Source organism: Schistocerca cancellata, chromosome 1, assembly GCF_023864275.1.
Source record: "Schistocerca cancellata isolate TAMUIC-IGC-003103 chromosome 1, iqSchCanc2.1, whole genome shotgun sequence".
Classification (NCBI taxonomy): Eukaryota; Metazoa; Arthropoda; class Insecta; order Orthoptera; family Acrididae; genus Schistocerca; species Schistocerca cancellata.
In genome coordinates, this window is record NC_064626.1 from 885363331 (window position 1) to 885387292 (window position 23962).

Genomic DNA, 23962 nt, shown 5'->3' on the forward strand with positions numbered 1-23962 from the left:
GCGCATTCATGGTGTCATCAGCTGACTCGCTTCCCTTCCACGGCAACAATCATGGGAACCTTTCTACACGACATTCTACAGAAGAAAACTTAGCATCCTCAATTTTGGAAACTTCTGCAACCTTTGCATGTTTCAGTACTTCATCACTCAGGGGAAACTTGTTTATGATATAATCACAGGCAGAGCAGAAGTAAGCCCAGACAGACGAAAATAATGTTGATTTGTGTTTATCATTAAGTTTCTTCACCAAATTCATTGTCTGAACGCCAATAACTAGATCATCACTGTCTCTGGTACTGAACTTTCTGTAACAGGGAACTTTAGGTTTAACAAATTTGGAAAGAAACTGCTGAAATAGGTACGTCATTAGTTCTAACAGTTTATGAATTTGAGGGCAAGCATTCTGAAGTGCAGAATTGAGATTCTCAAATACAGGAATGATAGCACACAGGAAAGCACAGTATGCCTCGTTTAAGCCTGAAGAGAGAAACATAAACAGTTTTTCTTCACGGGTTTGAATAATGTTGTTGTTCTTCACCACAGGAGTGTCAGATTTTCTGGCAAATGCAAATCTCTTGGGGGCAACGAATTCTGATGCCTCAATAGCTTTCCTCTTTCCATGGGCTTCAGAACCACCAAGCTCAGCTTTTGGGATTGTAAACGATGTTAAGCTACTTGATGCACACTGAGCACGAACACGCACCTCATCTTTAAAGAAACCAACTAATGGATCCCACTGCTCCAACAGTCTCTGCAGACACTTTCCTAAAGGTATCCATCTTGTGCAGACATCGCGAAGCTCTTGGAACTTCTTCAGGCCTTCCTTCCTCTTGAAACTCTTTTCTAAATGCTAGAAAATGTCGACTAAACGTTCATCAATCCTAACAGGCAAACTGCTTGCACCTTTCTCAGCAGCCAAGTTGATCAAATGACATGAGCAACCCAGCACAAAGATATATGGCTGGACGTCCCTTAAAACAGCAGCAACCCCATCTTTCTTTCCAATCATGTTTGGAGCATTGTCTGAACAGAACGATACACAATTTTCAGTTTGTATTTTGTAACACTCCAACTATGAAATTAACAAATTCCCAATATTTATGTCCTGTTGAATCACCCACCAAGGCTGGGACAGACAGCACTGAAGTAACTATATTTTCCTGCTTTTCCTCAAAACAGGCGACGATTAAGGTTCAAATGGTTCAAATGGCTCTGAGCACTATGGGACTTAACTTCTGAGGTCATCAGTCCCCTAGAACTTAGAACTACTTAAACCTAACTAACCTAAGGACATCACACACATCCATGCCCGAGGCAGGATTCGAACCTGCGATCGTAGCGGTCGCGCGGTTCCAGACTGTAGCGTCTAGAATCGCTCGGCCACTACGGCCGGCGACGACTAAGGGATAAAGGTTAGCATCACTATCATTGCTCCCATCGAAGCCAACGTAAATGGTTCACGTTGCATGCAACTAATAAGTTCATTTCTTGAATCTGTAGCCATTTCTTTCAAAATATGTGAAGTCTTTGTACGGCCACAACCGTATCTTTTTGCGATTTCCGAATCAGAGAGCATTTCCTTGAAAAGGGCACCAGCATGGTCAGCGGCAGCTAACGGAATATTATGTTCAATTAAAAATGAAGTGAACAGACATTCTGCTTTCTTTACATGAAGGTCAGTTCCAGGAGTGGTAAAAAATGAATCAATTTTCCTACTGCTATTCTTAATTTTCGTATTGGAGACGTCTTTAACGGGTTTAAGATGATTTATTAATTCAGTTCTTCCTCCGTAAGCAATGTTTATATCACACGAACATACGGAACAGAATGAGAAAAGTTTCACCTTTCCGCGATCGCATGATACAACATTGAAATTCAGCAGAACATGCATCCCTGAAAGACTGATGATATCGTTTCTTAGTCATCACGAAAACACTAAATCGCACAAAAATTCGTCACACAACTGCACGAATACCAGAACCACAGCAAACAAAACCTACCATAAACAAAGCTTTCCCGCTTACATGCAGTCGAAGCACAAAGAGTATGAAGCGATAATCTGTGAGATGTCAATATCGATAGAACGTTCGGTCGGCCTTCACCGGCAGTGTTTCAGACACAGAGTTAATGGAAAAAGCGCTGCGATATTCTGCGAGAATTAGATTATCGATATATTATCGGTCTACTTTCAGTCGAATTTCAAACACCTGCATCTCAGAACAGCAGCTATCATCGTAAATTCAAAATTGAAATGCGATATGGGCGCAGAGGGCGAGAACAAGCCCGAGAGTTGAAAATCCGGAAAAAAACGATATTCATCCCGAAAACCGAAAGACTAGCCCAAAATCCGGAAATCTTCCGGGAAAACCGAAAAAACTTGGAAGGTATGCAATTCTGTTCTACGCTGCAGAAACCTGGATCTTGAAGGAAATGGAAAAAGTGAGATGCGAGCATGTGAGATAAGGTTTCTGAGAATCTGCATAGCTGTAACAAAAATTGAGAAGAAGGCAATTGGAAAGTTAGTGAGATAACGCATGAGGAACCCCTAGAAGAGAAGAGTGAGAACAAAATATTAAAACGGTACGGATATTTGAAGAAAAAGGAGAGGATGTTACTCAGGAAGATTCACGAGATGGAGATGGAGGGCAGATAGCAAATGGAGTACCATGGGATAGGTGGCTAAAGTGAGTGGAAGGAAGAACCATTGAGTGGAAGGAAGAAACCAGAGGAGAACACTGGGCTAGAATAGGAGCAGAGAGGTGCTGGAAAGACTGGAGACGATGAAGAGGATTGCCTTCCAAGCAGAGCTACCAATGGCGGGAAACTGTACATTAAAGTGATGGTGATAATAGTACAGACGCAGTATCATCTATGGTGCTCGAAATTGAAAAAGCTGATGCTATTGCCTAGGGAAACTCCTACATTGCTTTTCCAATACTCACTGCAGATTTTCAAATCTTTGCACGTCGTTTTCACTTCGAGCTCTTTCCCACTGAATAAGCTTGAAATACTATTGTTATACAACATCATTCTTGCCGGCAGATAAATTATTTTGTGTTTTTAGACTCTTGATTGTGCAGATACATAGGAATCAACGTATTTAACATGTTATATATCCTTGAGAGACCTCCTGACTATGAATCTAGGTAATAAAGAAACTAGTCGCCACTTGTTCCTTAGACTGAGCTGATAACATCGACAACGGTGGTTCCGTGTGAAGACAGTCTGTTCCAATCCCATTTACGAAGTATTTTTAAGCGACACTATTAGGCCTGCAAAGGAAACACAGGTGGGGACCCTGCATTTTCTGATCAGAGGCAGTGTGTTTAAGGTGCTGGATGGAATCCTAATCCTGCTCGCAGTGTATTACGGAATGAAGGTAACTGCTCTGTTGGTTATGTGTCCGTCGAATGGGAGCGTTAAGCTTGTAATGGGGACGCTCCGGCTTCTAACTGGTCTCAGCGTCTTTATCCCTTACATTTCCACTATAATCCACTACTATACAAACAGAACATCACACTGCGCAGTCAGTCCCTACAGTGGAACACACTATACAAATACTCTCTTCACCATCTTTGTTGAACATTGGAGATGAACACCGTCTCAGTAATCCAGCATACCCACAAACGAACATGAAAATGGGTCACGTCTTTCGGGCCTTAACTGATGACTACAGTTTAACCCCAGCCATAAAAATATTTGTTAGAATTATACTTGTCTGATGTAGATACAACCAAGTGCGAGTCAAATTAACATACACACAAGTCTCGTCCGAAAAAAGGGTTTTACAATACTGTAATTGCATGTTGTTTCGCAGCTATTTGCTTGTTCACTTTTTGTGGTACTCTGCAAATCAGTTCTTAATCAGCGCAGAGTCTAATACTGCATGTTTGGTAGCTCGATTTGGCACGTAGCACTGTGCCACAACATGCACATCCACATGTTTCCTTCGCCGCCATACATGCTACTTCATTTCATTTACCCGTTAGCTCATGTAACATAAGGTTTGTAACAGTCGATGCATAGTGCTATATTTGTGCTTTTTGTTGGCGAACAGATTGATGCCCCCAGAAGCCCTTCACTGCCAACAACGCTAAACTCCCTGAAACTCATTATACAGGGTTATTACAAATGATTGAAGCGATTTCACAGCTCTACAATAACTTTATTATTTGAGATATTTTCACAATGCTTTGCACACACATACAAAAACTCAAAAAGTTTTTTTAGGCATTCACAAATGTTCGATATGTGCCCCTTTAGTGATTCGGCAGACATCAAGCCGATAATCAAGTTCCTCCCACACTCGGCGCAGCATGTCCCCATCAATGAGTTCGAAGCATCGTTGATGCGAGCTCGCAGTTCTGGCACGTTTCTTGGTAGAGGAGGTTTAAACACTGAATCTTTCACATAACGCCACAGAAAGAAATCGCATGGGGTTAAGTCGGGAGAGCGTGGAGGCCATGACATGAATTACTGATCATGATCTCCACCACGACCAATTCCATCGGTTTTCCAATCTCCTGTTTAAGAAATGCCGAACATCATGATGGAAGTGTGGTGGAGCACTATCCTGTTGAAAGATGAAGTCGGCGCTGTCGGTCTCCAGTTGTGGCATGAGGCAATTTTCCAGCATGTTCAGATACACGTGTCCTGTAACGTTTTTTTCGCAGAAGAAAAAGGGGCCGTAAACTTTAAACCGTGAGATTGCACAAAACACGTTAACTTTTGGTGAATTGCGAATTTGCTGCACGAATGCGTGAGGATTCTCTACCGCCCAGATTCGCACATTGTGTCTGTTCACCATTAAGAAAAAATGTTGCTTCATCACTGAAAACAAGCTTGCTTTATTCGTCGACTTCCGCGGGCTACGCGTGAAACTTGCCCGCACGCGTTCAATCGTTTCTTCGCTCACTGCAGGCCGACCCGTTGATTTCCCCTTACAGAGGCATCCAGAAGCTTTAAACTGCGCATACCATCGCCGAATGGAGTTAGCAGTTGGTGGATCTTTGTTGAACTTCGTCCTGAAGTGTCGTTGCACTGTTATGACTGACTGATGTGAGTGCATTTCAAGCACGACATACGCTTTCTCGGCTCCTGTCGCCATTTTGCGTCAGTCCGGAACCGCGGGACTGCTACGGTCGCAGGTTCGAATCCTGCCTCGGGCATGGATGTGTGTGATGTCCTTAGGTTAGTTAGGTTCAATTAGTTCTAAGTTCTAGGCGACTGATGACCTCAGAAGTTAAGTCGCATAGTGCTCAGAGCCATTTGAACCATTTGAACCATTTTGCCTCACTGCGCTCTCGAGCGCTCTAGCTGCAGAAACCTGAAGTGCGGCTTCGGCCGAACAAAACTTTATGAGTTTTTCTACGTATCTGTAGTGTGTCGTGACCATATGTCAATGAATGGAGCTACAGTGAATTTTTGAAATCGCTTCAATCATTTGTAATAGCCCTGTACCTCCTGATTTAATTTGGTTGAAGATTATGCTCGCATTCGCTACAGCCAAATCTACATCTACATCTACATCCATACTCCGCAAGCCACCTGACGGTGTGTGGCGGAGGGTACCTTGAGTACCTCTATCGGTTCTCCCTTCTATTCCAGTCTCGTATTGTTCGTGGAAAGAAGGATTGTCGGTATGCCTCTGTGTGGGCTCTAATCTCTCTGATTTTATCCTCATGGTCTCTTCGCGAGATATACGTAGGAGGGAGCAATATACTGCTCGACTCTTCGGTGAAGGTATGTTCTCGAAACTTTGACAAAAGCCCGTACCGAGCTACTGAGCGGCTCTCCTGCAAAGTCTTCCACTGGAGTTTATCTATCATCTCCGTAACGCTTTCGCGATTACTAAATGATCCTGTAACGAAGCGCGCTGCTCTCCGTTGGATCTTCTCTCTGTCTTGTATCAACCCTATCTGGTACGGATCCCACACTGCTGAGCAGTATTCAAGCAGTGGGCGAACAAGCGTACTGTAACCTACTTCCTTTGTTTTCGGATTGCATTTCCTTAGGATTCTTCCAATGAATCTCAGTCTGGCATCTGCTTTACCGACGATCAACATTATATGATCATTCCATTTTAAATCACTCCTAATGCGTACTCCCAGATAATTTATGGTATTAACTGCTTCCAGTTGCTGACCTGCTATTTTGCAGCTAAATGATAAAGGATCTATCTTTCTGTGTATTCGCAGCACATTACACTTGTCTACATTGAGATTCAATTGCCATTCCCTGCACCATGCGTCAATTCGCTGCAGTTCCTCCTGCATTTCAGTACAATTTTCCATTGTTACAACCTCTCGATACACCACAGCATCATCTGCAAAAAGCCTCAGTGAACTTCCGATGTCATCCACCAAGTCATTTATGTATATTGTGAATAGCAACGGTCCTATGACACCCCCCTGCGGCACACCTGAAATCACTCTTACTTCGGAAGACTTCTCTCCATTGAGAATAACATGCGGCACTCCTCAATCCAATCGCACAATTGGTCTGATAGTCCATATGCCCTTACTTTGTTCATTAAACGACTGTGGGGAACTGTATCGAACGCCTTGCGGAAGTCAAGAAACACGGCATCTACCTGTGAACCCGTGTCTATGGCCCTCTGAGTCTCGTGGACGAATAGCGCGAGCTGGGTTTCACATGACCGTCTTTTTCGAAACCCATGCTGATTCCTACAGAGTAGATTTCTAGTCTCCATAAAAGTCTTTATACTCGAACACAATACGTGTTCCAAAATTCTACAACTGATCGACGTTAGAGATATAGGTCTATAGTTCTGCACATCTGTTCGACGTCCCTTCTTGAAAACGGGGATGACCTGTGCCCTTTTCCAATCCTTTGGAACGCTACGCTCTTCTAGAGACCTACGGTACACCGCTGCAAGAAGGGGGGCAAGTTCCTTCGCGTACTCTGTGTAAAATTGAACTGGTATCCCATCAGGTCCAGAGGCCTTTCCTCTTTTGAGCGATTTTAATTGTTTCTCTATCCCTCTGTCGTCTATTTCGGTATCTACCATTTTGTCATCTGTGCGACAATCTAGAGAAGGAACTACAGTGCAATCTTACTCTGTGAAACAACTTTGAAAAAAGACATTTAGTATTTCGGCCTTTAGTCTATCATCCTCTGTTTCAGTACCATTTTGGTCACAGAGTGTCTGGACATTTTGTTTTGATCCACCTACCGCTTTGACATAAGACCAAAATTTCTTAGTTTTTCTGCCAAGTCAGTATATAGAACTTTACTTTCGAATTCATTGGACGCCTCTCGCATAGCCCTCCTCACACTACATTTCGCTTCGCGCAATTTTTGTTTGTCTGCAAGGCTTTGGCTATGTTTATGTTTGCTGTGAAGTTCCCTTTGCTTCCGCAGCAGTTTTATAACTCGGTTGTTGTACCACGGTGGCTCTTTTCCATCTCTTACGATCTTGCTTGGCACATACTCATCTAACGCATAATGTACGACGGTTTTGAACTTTGTCCACTTAATCCTCAACACTATATGTACTTGAGACAAAACTTTTGTGTTGAGCCAACAGGTACTCTGAAATCTGCTTTTTGTCACTTTTTCTAAACAGAAAAATCTTCCTACCCTTTTTAATATTCCTATTTACGCCTGAAATCATCGATGCCGTAACCGCTTTATGATCGCTGATTCCCTGTTCTGCGTTAACTTTTTCAAATAGTTCGGGTCTGTTTGTCACCAGAAGGTCTAATATGTTATCGCCACGAGTCGGTTCTCTGTTTAACTGCTCAAGGTAGTTTTCAGATAAAGCACTTAAAAAAATTTCACTGGATTCTTTGTCCCTGCCACCCGTTATGAACGTTTGAGTCTCCCAGTCTATATCCGGCAAATTAAAATCTCCACCCAGAACTATAACATGGTGGGGAAATCTACTCGAAATATTTTCCAAATTATCCTTCAGGTGCTCAGCCACAACAGCTGCTGAGCCAGGGGGCCTATAGAGACATCCAATTACCATGTCTGAGCCTGCTTTAACCGTGACCTTCACCCAAATCATTTCACATTTCGGATCTCCGTCAATTTCCTTCGATACTATTGCACTTCTTATCGCTATAAACACGCCTCCCCCTTCACTGTCCAGCCTGTCTCTGCGGTATACATTCCAATCTGAGTTTAGGATTTCATTACTGTTTACGTCTGGTTTGAGCCAACTTTCTGTCCCTAGTACTATATGGGCGTTGTGACCGTTTATTAATGAGAGCAGTTCTGGGACCTTTCTATAGACGCTCCTGCAGTTTACTATTAGCACATTAATATTGTTATTCCCTGTTGCATTTTGCCTACTCCTACCTTGCCGCGTCTCAGGAGGCGTCTGGTCGGGCCTAGGGAGGGGATTCTCTAACCTAAAAAAACCCCATGTGCACTCCACACGTACTCCGCCAAGGAAATGCCACAAATGCAAGGTCAAGATCTCACTTTCTTTGTCATTGTTGGCAGTTATTGCCTTGTGATGACTTGGCAATTCGGCCAGTAGCTGACACAGTATGTCGCTGCAGATTTCACGATTTCATGGCTGATTAAGAGATGATGACTCAATCCTTACTGAAACTACAGATGATTATTTTTTCACTACGTGAGCTGACTCCTAGTAATTACTTGCGACATACAAAAAGTAATTTTAAATATACATCAGCACTTACTAGCAACAAAATGTGTATAACGCCAAACAAGAAACAGGCAGCAGAGGCCACAAGACTCATGAGGTACAACCGTAGTTTCAATTACAGGGAAGGTGGCGGTGGTATGCTACTAAATATTGAGTATTAGAGGTGACCGCTAGAGTTCAGTAGCTACCACTAAACGTCATCGTTTCGCTATTACACCATTAGTAAGCTACGTAGTCAACCTTAAAAAAACATACTTCAAAAATGGATTAAAAACAGTTTCGGCCGTAATAAAACACTTCTTTACAATAGTCACAGTGTCGGTTGGTCACAGTCAGTGTGCTCCCTGCCGCCGTTGGATAAGCAGCTGCAGCAGCAAGTCGTATACTCCTAGCTCACTCATTTGTTACATAGTTTAATTCTTAATTTCTTTGCGTGTTTTTGGTACTTGCATTGTTTAATTCATAAATTTCGGGCGTATTATAGTATTTGAGAGTTGTAGCATCACGTTTTAGTACTCGAATAGTGTTAAATCGCGTAGTCTCCTTCCGCCGCCGAGCAGTGTGTCAGCAGTGCACAAGTGGCAGCATTACTGCATTTACTAGGCAATCTTGTATTTTAATAACCGCTTCAATTTTGTGTCGTTTTGTTTGCGCTCTCTGTAGATTAGTTCAGACGTTCTTTGCACAAGTTTTTAGCATGGATAGGGACTGCAACTGCTGTGTTCGGATGCAGGCTGAGTTGGCATCCCTTCGCTCCCAGCTTCAGGCAGTGTTGGCTTCGGTCACACAGCTTGAGGCTGTTGCCAATGGGCATCACTGTGGGGGTCCGGATGGGGGTTTGTCGGGGACGGCCAGCTCGTCCCACGCATCCCCCGATCGGACTACGACTGTGGTTGCCCGGGATACTGCCCGCATTGAGGCTGATCCCTCACCTGTGGTAGAGTGGGAGGTCGTCTCAAGGTGTGGCAGGGGGCGAAAGACATTCCGGAGGGCTGAACGGAAGGCCTCTCCAGTTTGTCTGACGAACCGGTTTCAGGCTCTGTCTCAGGCTGATACTGATCTTCAGCCTGACATGGCTGCTTGTCCTGTTCCAGAGGTTTCCCCTCAGTCTGCAAGATCCGGGCAGTCGCAGAGGGTGGGCTTACTGGTAGTTGGGAGCTCCAACGTCAGGCGCGTAATGGGGCCCCTTAGGGATATGGCAGCAAGTGAGGGGAAGAAAACCAAAGTGCACTCCGTGTGCATACCGGGGGGAGTCATTCCAGATGTGGAAAGGGTCCTTCCGGATGCCATGAAGGGTACAGGGTGCACCCATCTGCAGGTGGTCGCTCATGTCGGCACCAATGATGTGTGTCGCTATGGATCGGAGGAAATCCTCTCTGGCTTCCGGCGGCTATCTGATTTGGTGAAGACTGCCAGTCTCGCTAGCGGGATGAAAGCAGAGCTCACCATCTGCAACATCGTCGACAGGACTGACTGCGGACCTTTGGTACAGAGCCGAGTGGAGGGTCTGAATCAGAGGTTGAGACGGTTCTGCGACCATGTGGGCTGCAGATTCCTCGACTTGCGCCATAGGGTGGTGGGGTTTCGGGTTCCGCTGGATAGGTCAGGAGTCCACTACACGCAACAAGCGGCTACACGGGTAGCAGGGGTTGTGTGGCGTGGGCTGGGCGGTTTTTTAGGTTAGATGGCCTCGGGCAAGTGCAGAAAGGGCAACAGCCTCAACGGGTGCGGGGCAAAGTCAGGACATGCGGGGACCAAGCAGCAATCGGTATTGTAATTGTAAACTGTCGAAGCTGCGTTGGTAAAGTACCGGAACTTCAAGCGCTGATAGAAAGCACCGAAGCTGAAATCGTTATAGGTACAGAAAGCTGGCTGAAGCCAGCCGAAATTTTTACAAAGGCACAGACGGTGTTTAGAAAGGATAGATTGCATGCAACCAGTGGTGGAGTGTTCGTCGCTGTTAGTAGTAGTTTATCCTGTAGTGAAGTAGAAGTGGATAGTTCCTGTGAATTATTATGGGTGGAGGTTACACTCAACAACCGAGCTAGGTTAATAATTGGCTCCTTTTACCGACCCCCCGACTCAGCAGCATTAGTGGCAGAACAACTGAGAGAAAATTTGGAATACATTTCACATAAATTTTCTCAGCATGTTATGGTCTTAGGTGGAGATTTCAATTTACCAGATATAGACTGGGACACTCAGATGTTTAGGACGGGTGGTAGGGACAGAGCATCGAGTGACATTATACTGAGTGCACTATCCGAAAATTACCTCGAGCAATTAAACAGAGAACCGACTCGTGGAGATAACATCTTGGACCTACTGATAACAAACAGACCCGAACTTTTCGACTCTGTAAGTACAGAACAGGGAATCAGTGATCATAAGGCCGTTGCAGCATCCCTGAATATGGAAGTTAATAGGAATATAAAAAAAGGGAGGAAGGTTTATCTGTTTAGCAAGAGTAATAGAAGGCAGATTTCAGACTACCTAACAGATCAAAACGAAAATTTCTGTTCCGACACTGACAATGTTGAGTGTTTATGGAAAAAGTTCAAGGCAATCGTAAAATGCGTTTTAGACAGGTACGTGCCGAGCAAAACTGTGAGGGACGGGAAAAACCCACCGTGGTACAACAACAAAGTTAGGAAACTACTGCGAAAGCAAAGAGAGCTTCACTCCAAGTTTAAACGCAGCCAAAACCTCTCAGACAAACAGAAGCTAAACGATGTCAAAGTTAGCGTAAGGAGGGCTATGCGTGAAGCGTTCAGTGAATTCGAAAGTAAAATACTAGGTACCGACTTGACAGAAAATCCTAGGAAGTTCTGGTCTTACGTTAAATCAGTAAGTGGCTCGAAACATCATGTCCAGACACTCCGGGATGATGATGGCATTGAAACAGAGGATGACAAGCGTAAAGCTGAAATACTAAACACCTTTTTCCAAAGCTATTTCACAAAGGAAGACCGCACTGCAGTTCCTTCTCTAAATCCTCGCACCAACGAAAAAATGGCTGACATTGAAATAAGTGTCCAAGGAATAGAAAAGCAACTGGAATCACTCAACAGAGGAAAGTCCACTGGACCTGACGGGATACCAATTCGATTCTACACAGAGTACGCGAAAGAACTTGCCCCCCTTCTAACAGCCGTGTACCGCAAGTCTCTAGAGGAACAGAAGGTTCCAAATGATTGGAAAAGAGCACAGGTAGTCCCAGTCTTCAAGAAGGGTCGTCGAGCAGATGCGCAAAACTATAGACCTATCTCTCTGACGTCGATCTGTTGTAGAATTTTAGAACATGTCTTTTGCTCGAGTATCATGTCGTTTTTGGAAACTAAGAATCTACTATGTAGGAATCAACATGGATTCCGGAAACAGCGATCGTGTGAAACCCAACTCGCTTTATTTGTTCATGAGACCCAGAAAATATTAGATACAGGCTCCCAGGTAGATGCCATTTTCCTTGACTTCCGGAAGGCGTTCGATACAGTTCCGCACTGTCGCCTGATAAACAAAGTAAGAGCCTACGGAATATCAGACCAGCTGTGTGGCTGGATTGAAGAGTTTTTAGCAAACAGAACACAGCATGTTGTTCTCAATGGAGAGACATCTACAGACGTTAAAGTAACCTCTGGCGTGCCACAGGGGAGTGTTATGGGACCATTGCTTTTCACAATATATATAAATGACCTAGTAGATAGTGTCGGAAGTTCCATGCGGCTTTTCGCGGATGATGCTGTAGTATACAGAGAAGTTGCAGCATTAGAAAATTGTAGCGAAATGCAGGAAGATCTGCAGCGGATAGGCACTTGGTGCAGGGAGTGGCAACTGACCCTTAACATAGACAAATGTAATGTATTGCGAATATATAGAAAGAAGGATCCTTTATTGTATGATTATATGATAGCGGAACAAACACTGGTAGCAGTTACTTCTGTAAAATATCTGGGAGTATGCGTGCGGAACGATTTGAAGTGGAATGATCATATAAAATTAATTGTTGGTAAGGCGGGTACCAGGTTGAGATTCATTGGGAGAGTCCTTAGAAAATGTAGTCCATCAACAAAGGAGGTGGCTTACAAAACACTCGTTCGACCTATACTTGAGTATTGCTCATCAGTGTGGGATCCGTACCAGATCGGGTTGACGGAGGAGATAGAGAAGATCCAAAGAAGAGCGGCGCGTTTCGTCACAGGGTTATTTGGTAACCGTGATAGCGTTACGGAGATGTTTAACAAACTCAAGTGGCAGACTCTGCAAGAGAGGCGCTCTGCATCGCGGTGTAGCTTGCTCGCCAGGTTTCGAGAGGGTGCGTTTCTGGATGAGGTATCGAATATATTGCTTCCCCCTACTTATACCTCCCGAGGAGATCACGAATGTAAAATTAGAGAGATTAGAGCGCGCACAGAGGCTTTCAGACAGTCGTTCTTCCCGCGAACCATACGCGACTGGAACAGGAAAGGGAGATAATGACAGTGGCACGTAAAGTGCCCTCCGCCACACACCGCTGGGTGGCTTGCGGAGTATAAATGTAGATGTAGATGTAGATGTAGTCACCGGTTTCTGTCAAATTGTGACCATCTTCAGATAATTTATACCATGATGGTAGATTGTGACGAACGGAGCAGGTTTTATGACTCCACGACTCAACCGTGAGCAGTTCATGTTCGTGGAGTCATAACATCTGCTCCGTTCACCGTCACAGCCTACCGTCGTGGTATAAATTGTCTGAAGCTGGTCACATTCAGACCAGTATCGGTACTCACTGTAAAGAAATGTTTTATTGCAGTCTAGAATGTTTTTAACCAATTTTTAAAGTGATTTTAGCCAGACCGCTATTTCTCCACGAGAATTATTCTCAAAAATTACTAAGAAGGTGGTTTCACAGCTTAACGACAGTTAGACAAAGTTTTAAAGATGGATCTACTCACTAATCTTAATCTCACTGCACGCTGTGTAAAAGATAAACCTGCTGTCCGAGAGAGAGAGAGAGAGAGAGAGAGAGAGGACGGCAGGTGGGAAGGGCGCCTGTGGAGACGGCAGGCCAGGTCGGCTCGCCCACGCGCAGCCAGCCAGGGTGACTCACAGGCCGGCCCCGCGTGTTTACGGCGCTGGGCGCTCCCCGACCTCCACAGACCGAGAAAACTGGGACCGCCGCGCCACACTGCTGATACCATCTGCAGCCTTGCGACTGCACGTGCAAGGAAACACAGCCGCGATAGTCCAGTCGGCTGACTCACGCCGCATGCCTTTTCTTAGGCGCTTTTCAGTCGATTCCTGGAATTCACGCAGTCTTAGCTTCGTCCTAGTTCCACGAATTGAATCTGGAGTCGACGTAATTTTTTATGCGAGTCGATAAATGCATAAATCACATTACGGTGTTTATCGACTACCTCGTAATGAACCTCGTCTGACAAGTTACATCGCTATAGATATGAGTGGTGTCTGTTTTGTCGGACATGTCTGTTCGACAGAAGCAGTTGTCACATAGGCATGAATATTTTTGGGATGAAAGGAATGGAAAGGTACGGGATGAGAAAGAGATAGGAGGGAAATAACGACTTCTAGCCGCACAGGGCATTGCCGTAATGCGACGGCGGGAGTTGAAAACTTGTGTCGGGGGTCTTTGCGGTGCGGAGAGAGGAAACTGGGCTCTGATCGAGAGCATGTCCGGATGGTCGAGGTGGTTAACGCAACCGTTCTCGAGAAGCGGGGCACCCGGGTTCGAGACCTGATACGGCACTTTTCAACTCTCGCTTGCATTGCCAAAAAGCCCTGCGCGCCGGGACGTCATTATCTCCTACCTATCTCTTTCCCATACCGTTTCCTTTCCATTCCTTTTACCCCAAAAATATTCAATTTGTATCGTGTTTTAGGTAGGTCTCCATTCATGCCAACGGTTCGCCTATTACAGACATCGTACCTGGTCAGATTTGAGAACAATAACTGAAGGCGTTATTCGGCTTCGTTCATCTTCAGCAGCAGCGGCGGCGGCACCAGGGTTTGGGTCTTGAGGCTCTTTCCGGCTGCTTACTAATTCTGACCCCCCCCCCCCCCCCCTGTCCTCCAAGCAACGTAACTAGGTTCGTAGGCCGACTGAGTTGTATTCTCAAGCTGTACTGGCTATCCTAGATTCAGGCATTTGCTGTAACCTATTGTTCCGGTATTTCATTATTTTGGCAGTGATGTTTCGAACTCCCACTCTTCTGGTATTTCTTCAGTCCTTTTGTTGTCAAGCGTCGAATGGAAAGCTATGAATCAAAGGAACGTCATTTCTTTCGCCTCTGCACTGGTGTGCAAAACATAAAGACGAAGTTAACTTTTACACGATGTGTCAGTGACAAATAACACAACTCAATGAAACTAGTACCACACAAACCACAGACGGAAACAAAGAATTATGCGATGAGACGAATGGAACTGACAATTTTATTCAAAGACAATAGACAGGTCCGCTGAAGTCACCTATATTTATGATGGTCCCCAGGGCTTTACAAAAGGTGAGACATAGTTCTTAAAAGGGCGTATGATCACAATGGTCAGAAACGCATGCTTTCAATGTGTTCCCATGATGGTCGGCCAGTGTGATCGAGCGGTTCTAGGCGCTTCAGTCTGTAACCGCCCGACCGCTACGGTCGCAGTTTCGAATCCTGCCCCGGGCATGGATGTGTGTGATGTCCTTAGGTTAGTTAGGTTTAAGTAGTTCTAAGTTCTAGGGGACTGATGACCTCAGTGCTCAGAGCCACTTCAACCATTTTTTTGTTCCCATGGGGCCACAATGTTAGTGAAGAGTTCTTGTGGTAGGGCGTCGCAGTCCTTCACCCAACCCTGTTGAAAGCTGCTCCTTGGTCGCTGATACATGTGGACGTGCCACAATAGGTCTCCACAGTGCATCCCACACGTGTTCGATAGGACTTGAAGTCGGGGGAACGGGCACGCCAGTCCATTAGCCGAATACGCTTTTGTTCCAGGAGCTTCTCCACTTGCGCAATTCGATGCGGTCGCGTAATGTCATACATTAAAATGCGGTCAGGGCTCAATGCATCCCAGAAAATTTTTGCATGTGGAAGGAGTGTAGTGTCATAATAAACTCTGACCGTTGAGTGTATCGTGTTCACACATTTGGAGGTCAATATGCCCATTCAATAACATACCTCCCTCACCTTAACACCTGGACCATCAAAATGATCGTGATCGGTAATGTTCCTGGGTGCATTAAGTGTTCCCACCTCTCGCCATACATGCAGCATTGTCAAACGCGATCAATATCATTATAAAGTTCGGACCGGTGTTTCAAGAATGTTTCTCTCAAAAGTATCACTTCACATTACGATGTCTCATCTATGTCCAATAACGACCACAAGGGTATTTGACTTTTGGATTTTACGGCAACCACGACAACCCTAAATCTGGATTTGAACCATAGACCTTCAGAAAGAGAGTCCAGTGTCTTCCGGCTGCGTCACTTCGTTGGGCATTTCAGATAAAGAAAACTTCCTCTTCGTCAAAAACTTGCAAAACATTATGGCAATTGACAGTGTGGTCTAAACATCGGTTTATATGCTAAACTAGTTACGACAAAAAACAATATCCAGTGTTTCAAAAATACTTTGATAAACTTTGGGGACAGATTGCTCACACCAGAACAAGAACCGTATCATCGTAAATGCGTGCAGAGCCTTATGCCTGCCGATCATTAAAGACGGGAGAACTTTTGCCGACGATTGTTTGTTGCACTAACCGCCAATCGTTTTTATTACTTCAGTTTTGTTTACAGACAAGGCAACGTTTTGAAGACATGGAATAACATAGATTCACAATCAACATATATGGGCCGATCGCAATCCTCATGCTACAACACAGCTTAGACATCAGCATCAGTTCCAGATTAATGTGTGGGCTGGAATCGAAGGCGACTGTCTGGCAACGTTCTCCCAGTATGTCTCACAAATGCTGTCTACAGGGATTTTATTCACACCACCCTCCAAGATGAGCTAGAAGTTGGCCCCTGCAAACAAGAAAAAACACGTGGCTTAAGCATGTTGGAGCTCCAATTGAAGTCTAAATGTTCGAGATACTCTGGCTGGCATTTACCATGACAGACAGACAGGGGGGACCAGCTCACAGTCTGCACGTTTCCCCGACCCAATCCTTTAGATTATTATCTCTGGGGGCACTTTAAACAATTGGTCTATGCAGCTGACCACCAGGATGCAGAAACTCTTCATCGATATGTCATGGAAGCCTGGAAAACCATTTGAAACCTCCAGGGAGTATTTGAAAGGATGCGACAGTCCATGAGTCGACGAATGCATGCGCGTTTAGAAGCAAGGGGAGGGCATTTGGAGCATTTATTATGAGCCTGTGCGTTGAAGAGCCGCAATCGCCAAAATCGTAAATGCTTATTAATAAATCGAAAACGAAGAATTTTCAGATATAGATCTATCTGGTCTTTTTTCATTTTTTCGTGCAAGGAACCTATCCCCAAAGTTTGTAGAAGTATTTTTTAAACAATATGTATAATTAGAAGTATACATCGCTATGCATCTTAATGTAAATTACATTTATAGGTGTGAACGATTGACTAACGGTGGTAGTCAGGCGTTTTCAAAGAGTGTTCCGATTTTCATTAATCAGTTTTTCTTATATGTAGTATGTGGCCTCTCACCCACGAAGACGTCATTAGAGACAGAATTATTCTCTCTACTCACACTGAGCTCACGAGAACACACGACATGATAATACCCACACAGCACTTACAGGCGTCTATGTGATTGTTCTGTGAGTCATTTGTCTCGAAGGGCGTGCAGACCTCTGTGTGCTGCTAAGTGCGGCCGTTAATATTCAGAGATGCAAGAACGAGATCCTCGATTGTCGTATTAGGTTACCTGCATAAGAATGCGACAGAGCGAAGAATGAGCACCGCTGTTATCGAATCTCATAAAGAGCACATGTAGAACACTATGGATGGCCTCGTCTCCTTCCTACGAACTGTAAAAGGATTCTGGTGTGCTATCGGAAGACAATGGGTGCAGTTAGTCCACACCTTTTACAACATGCATTGTTGTATTGGGCTCGCATAAACTACGTAGAAACGAAATACATGGTCAAATTTTGACTGCACTTTGTCTGTTTGGTTAACTGAATGGAAACAACCCTACAAAACGTTGCCCATTCTGAATATTATTTGGTTTCGACTATTTTCATAAACGCTTCGCGTCGCAGGATCGTCGATTCAGTTATAACTATGACATATGCACCGGAATTGGTTATTTTTTGTATACAGAGATTCCTGTTATTCAGTACTTCAAAACAGACTGCAGATAAGGAAGACGGGCAGACAGTAAAGGTGCCCTCAACCAGAATGTAGGTTTGAATGCCGCAGTGCTTCAGTATGTTTGGTCCAATGGAAAGTGGCACGCGCTAACCTTCCTCCAACTCTTAAACTGACTTACCCTGTTACTTCTACGGAAATGTACAATTTAATGTTTATTCCGAACCACCGTGCAACATGGGGTAGGACCTTCTCGTGAAATTTCAATCACCTACTTTCTACTTAGAATGAGAAAATATTTTGTTGGAGTCCACCTACACAGGAAGCAACGATCATCATAATAAAATAACAGATATCAGAGCTCGCACGGAAAGATTTAAGTGTTCGTTTTTCCCGCACGCTGTTCGAGAGTGGACAGCTTGAAGGCAGTTCAATGAACCCTCTGCTAGGCACTTACTCGTGAATTGCAGAAGAATCGTGTAGATCTAAATGTGAAAAATTATTCAGAGTTGAAGCAAACGGTAAGTATCGGAGGAGTAATAGGAGACACTGGGAACTGAATCCAAGGTCTTTGAATTTTTAGTTTGGCACTGACTCACTGACACCCTGCGGACTCATGATCCTCATTACAGGAGCAAAATGGATAATTTACATGAAAGATAGTCTTCCTCGGTCTACGTCATAGTCTAAGGATATACTGACTTCATTATGCAGAAAGACACTTTAATCATGTTACGTGGCCACATATAAGAATGAGCACGGATTCGACACACACGAAGAAACTGGTGCACAGTGTGTGACAAAAAAAATTAATACGTATTTTGATAAAACATGGACTTCATATTTGGTGGTCGGTGCCAGTCGCACAGTTTTTACAATCTTTTTTTAAACTAAGACACGGAAAACATAAAAGGAAACGCTCAGATACTCGAACAACGCTATCTGATGATAGGAGTCCAGTGTTTTATCACTTCACTCGATACTAATCGTAAGATACACACCAAATGATATACTCTGTTTGCCTCAATGAAACTGTCCGCAGCTCGTGGTCTAGTGGCTAGCGTAGCTGCCTCTGGATCACGGGGCCCCGGATTCGATTACCGGCCGGGTTGGAGATTTTCTCTGCCCGGGGACTGGATGTCTATGTTGTTCTCATCATTTTATCATCATTATCATTCGTGACAGTGGCTAGATTGGGCTATAAATAAAATTAGACTGTGTAAAAGTTGGAACTTTGTACGGGCGCTTGACCGCGCAGTTGAGCGCCCCACAAACCAAATATCATCATCATCATCATCATCATCATCATCAATGGAACTGCATTCGATAAACAGCCCTATAATAACTTCGTGCTTTACTTCCGTTGCTCCTTAATGCTATTTGGTAGTTTTCTACACTGGTTTCATAGACATACACCGTAACCCACATGGCAAAGGTTGCTTAGCATGGTATCAGAAGTTAGCGTTATTTCTCGTTCTAATGACATTGTAATTCTGTCAGAGACAGCAAAGGACTTGGAAGAGCAGTTGAACGGAATGGACAGTGTCTTGAAAGGAGGATATAAGATGAACATCAACAAAAGCAAAACGAGGATAATGGAATGTAGTCAAATTAAGTCGGGTGATGCTGAGGGAATTAGATTAGGAAATGAGACACTTAAAGTAGTAAAGGAGTTTTGCTATTTAGGGAGTAAAATAACCGATGATGGTCGAAGTAGAGAGGATATAAAATGTAGACTGGCAATGGCAAGGAAAGCGTTACTCAAAAAGAGGAATTTGTTAACATCGAGTATAGATTTAAGTGTCAGGAAGTCGTTTCTGAAAGTATTTGTATGGAGTGTAGCCATGTATGGAAGTGAAACATGGATGATAACTGCCAATAAACTCAAAACTACCACCTGCCTTAGACGGTTGGATGGTTTGAAGTGAAAGGGACTAAACTGCAAGGTCATCAGTCTCTGCCTGCCTTGCCTACCACTCAACTTCTGTGACTATTGCATATAACAAACTGTTACACCCAGGCATTTATTTATTTATCGTACGACTTGCAGAATTATATTTTACAAGTACATACAATTATGTTAACAGAAGATACAGATAAAATGTTAGGAGTCAGTACAAGCAGATATATACATATGAAAAAGCCTCCAGCCAGTAATTGCTGCACTGTTGCGTCTAAGAAGTTTTCTTTTTGGGCAGTCGGGCAAAATGTGCTCCAGTGTTTGTTTACAGTCGAATTGCTCAACATCGGTAACTCTTCACTTGTGTGGCGTTGCAGACCTCATACGGCTGGGAGCTGGTTCCAAATTTTTTTTTTTTTTTCTGACGTACCCTGAAGTCGGATGGTTCCATCCATATCACCCAACTTCTTATGACCATGAAAGGACGTGCACCGATTTCTCCATTCATTTCTTAAATTATAGGTTGCTGGACGAGTTGGCCATTATTCACTCGTCCTGGTTCTATAAATTTTAATCGAGTGCTTGGTAAGTTGTTCAGTGTTTCATGAATTGGTAAACCTCTGGATCTTTTGCGTTTCATCCATTCATGTGTTGGTGCTTGTTGTCGTCGGAGAGCTGGTACTGACACCCATAGTGTTGGTTTGGGTTTAAGAGATCCTGTCACGATCCTCATCGCATCATTTAGGTGGATATCTGTTTTGTTGACGTGGCTACTTCAAACAAGAGAACAGTGTTTGTGCTGCACTTCTTAAAGTGTTCGCATTAGATCCCCAACTAGCACTAGCCAGTTTACTTAATATGTTATTTCTATATTTTAGCTTCTGTCCTGTTAGTTCTAGGTGTTTCGTAAAAGTCGGGGCTCTGTCCAGAGGCCTTTCTATGAGTGGACTCCTAACAAAATGACCCATTAATCTGGTGGTTATAGTATACTACATTCTTTGTTTCCTCTAGTGACTTTTGGGTGAACTATTCTTTAGGTTATAGCAATCTACGTCACACGAGCTACAGGAGATATACAGGTTACCTGTCCATGACAGTGTTTAATTGGCGCTACTAATTGAGTTCTACAACAAATTTCAGCTAGTAATAGCGAATACTTTGTTCAAGAATCACAAGGAAAGGAGGGGTACTTGCAAAACACCAGCAGATACGTGAAGATTTCAGCCAGACTACATAATGGCCGGGCAGAGATTCCGAAATCAAATACTGGATTGGAAGGCATACCGAGGAGCAGATATAGACTCAGCTCACAATTTAGTAGTGATGAAGAGTAGACTGAAGTTTAAAGACACTAGTCACGAAGAATCAATACGCAAAGAAGCTGGATACGAAGAATGAAGTACAAGAATTTCCAGGAAAATTGAGGAATACAGAAAGTCGTTTAGGAATGAAATAAATAGAAAGTGCACGGAAGCTAAGGTAAAATGAGTAGATGAAAAATGTGAAGAAATCGAAAAAGAAATGACTGTCGGAAGGACTAATTCAGCCTATAGAAAAATCAAAAGAACCCGCGGTGAAATTAAAAGTAAATGTGGTGACATTAAGAGTGCATAGCCGATAAGTGGAAAGAGTACATCGAAGGCCTGTTGAAGCGAAAGACTTGCCTGAGATAATAGAAGAAGTGTTGTGTACATAGTTCCGCGTAGTCAGCGCGTACACAACTTTCCCAATAGAGCGCGCCCCGCTAAGCACAACGGCGCAGGCACAGCGCTCGTCCGTCTCCGCACTACGAGATGGCGCTGTCTTAGAGAAGGACCAAATTCTGCTTCCGCCGATCCGCGTATTAATATGTAACGCAGCCAATGAGATTGCTGCTAACGTAGAACCTTTTCTCCTCGCGGATCACACTTGCACAGTGATACCTGAACGCGTGAGGTATTATAACGAGTCTACAGACCTCCGATTAGTCAGTCTGCATTAGTCTGTACCAGTCTGCATTAGTCTGTACCAGTCTATAGTCAAGTTTCAGTCTGCGCCTAATAAGATTACCATATTCCTGTACATAGCCATGAAGATAAATGTATAGACACTTTGTCAAGTATCAGAGATGTGTGAGAATAAGATTAACGTACCAAGACCAAAGGAACTTCAGATAGTCAACTGTAAATAACATCCAGAATCAAGTTAAGAAAGGTTTATGATTTTTATTATTTTAATAAATGTGTTTGAAAATTAATCAAGTTCTGTTTAAAGTTGGCCACCGTCAATCTGCTACTCTAAGCGTGCAAGTGGCATTTCTATCGTCTGACCTAACGGCAGAAGATAAACACGCCACGATAAGACCACGAGACATATTGCTGACACTCACCTACTTCGTTAGAGCGACAAGTCAAATAATCTGATGGTGTGTATACCGACGGTCTTACAGTACGCACACCACAAGAAGAAACAAGAGTCGATATATAAGAGATAGGGGAAGCGGTATTAGAATCAGAATTTAAAAGAGGCCTGGAAGACTTAAAATCAAATAAGGCAAAAGGGATAGACAATATTCCATCAGAATTTCTAAACGACTATTCACGTTGGTGTGTACAATGTAAGCGTCTGGCGATATACCATCTAACTTCCGGAAATAAATCATCTACACAATTCCGAAGATTGCAAAGGCCGACAAGTCCGAGAATTACCGCACACCGCACAATCAGCTTAACAGCTCATGCATCCAAGTTGCTGACAAGAGTAATATGTAGAATAACGGAAAAGAAAATTGAGTATATGTTAGATGACAATCAGTTTGGTTTTAGCAAAGGCAAACGCACCAGAGACAGTTCTGACGTTGACGATGCAAGACTAAAGAAAAATGAAGAACGTTCATAGGATTTGTCATCCTCGAAAAATCGTTCGCCAATGTAAAATTGTGCAAGTTGTCCGAGATTCTAAGGAAAGTAGGAGTAAGCTAGAGGGCGAGATGTGTATAAACAACAAGAGTGAAGAGGGAATAATAAGGGTCGAAGACCAAGAACGAAATGCTCGGATTAAAAATGGTGTCAGGCAGGGATGTAGTCTTTAGGCCCTATTGTTCAAGCTATACGTCGAAGATGCAGTGATGGATATAAAAGAAAGGTTCAGTGTTAAGATTCGCTGATGACGTTGCTATTCTCAGTGAAAGTGAAGAAGAATCACAGGATCTGCTGAATGGAATGAACAATCTAATCAGTACACAGTATAGAGTGACAGTAAATTGAAGGAAGATGAAAGTACGGTACTGAAAAGTAGCAGAAAAGAGAACAGCGGGAAACAAGATTAAGATTGGTGGTCACGAAGTATACTGTCTGATCAAAAGTATCCGGACACCCCTATGTAATGCGGAATGGACCACTAGATGTCACGAAAAGCGGACTCGCCAGCCTCAAAGAAGTCGGGGAGTATTTTGTTATCAGTGACAGGAGAATAGCATGTCAGGTGAGTTCACAGATTTCGAATGGGGACTTATCATTGGATGTCCCCTAAGTGATAAATTCATCAGGAACATTTCAGTGCTAGGAGAGGCTGCCCAAGTCGACTGTTGATGTGACTGTTAAGTGTAAAGGCGAATGAAAAACCATAGCTAAACCACAAACAGCCAGATCTCTCGTACTAATGGACAGGGACTCTCGAGTATTGCAGGAGGTGGTTGTCAAAAAATCGCATGAAATTAACAGAAGGAATCACTTGTGAGTTCCAAAGTGATACCGGCAGTCCAGCTAGCATAAAGAATGTGTGTATGGAATTAAAACGAATTGGGTACAACGGTCGAGCGGCTCCTTACAAGACACACATTTCACATCCTGCCAATGACGGTTGAGATGTGTAAAGAACGACGCCACTAGGCAATGGATGCCTGGAAATGAGTGATGTGGAGTGATGAGCCACGCTATCCGCTGTGGCAATCCCATATAAGGGCTTGGGTTTGGCGAATTACTGGAGAACTTAACTTGCCATCATGTGTAGTACCTGTAGTGAAGCACGGAGGTGGTGTTGTTATGGTATTGGGGTGTTTTTTATGGTTAGGGTGTTATGCCCTTAGCCGGCCGCTGTGGCCGAGCGGTTCTAGGTGCTTCAGTCCGGAACCGCGCTGCTGCTCTGGTCGCAGGTTCGAATCCTG

General features: G+C 43.8%; 1 protein-coding gene across 1 annotated transcript in view; it reads right to left on the reverse strand.

Annotated features, from left to right (window-relative positions):
* Positions 1 to 23962, reverse strand: part of LOC126190642 (calponin homology domain-containing protein DDB_G0272472-like) — a 1063014-nt gene that overhangs the window by 527008 nt on the left and 512044 nt on the right.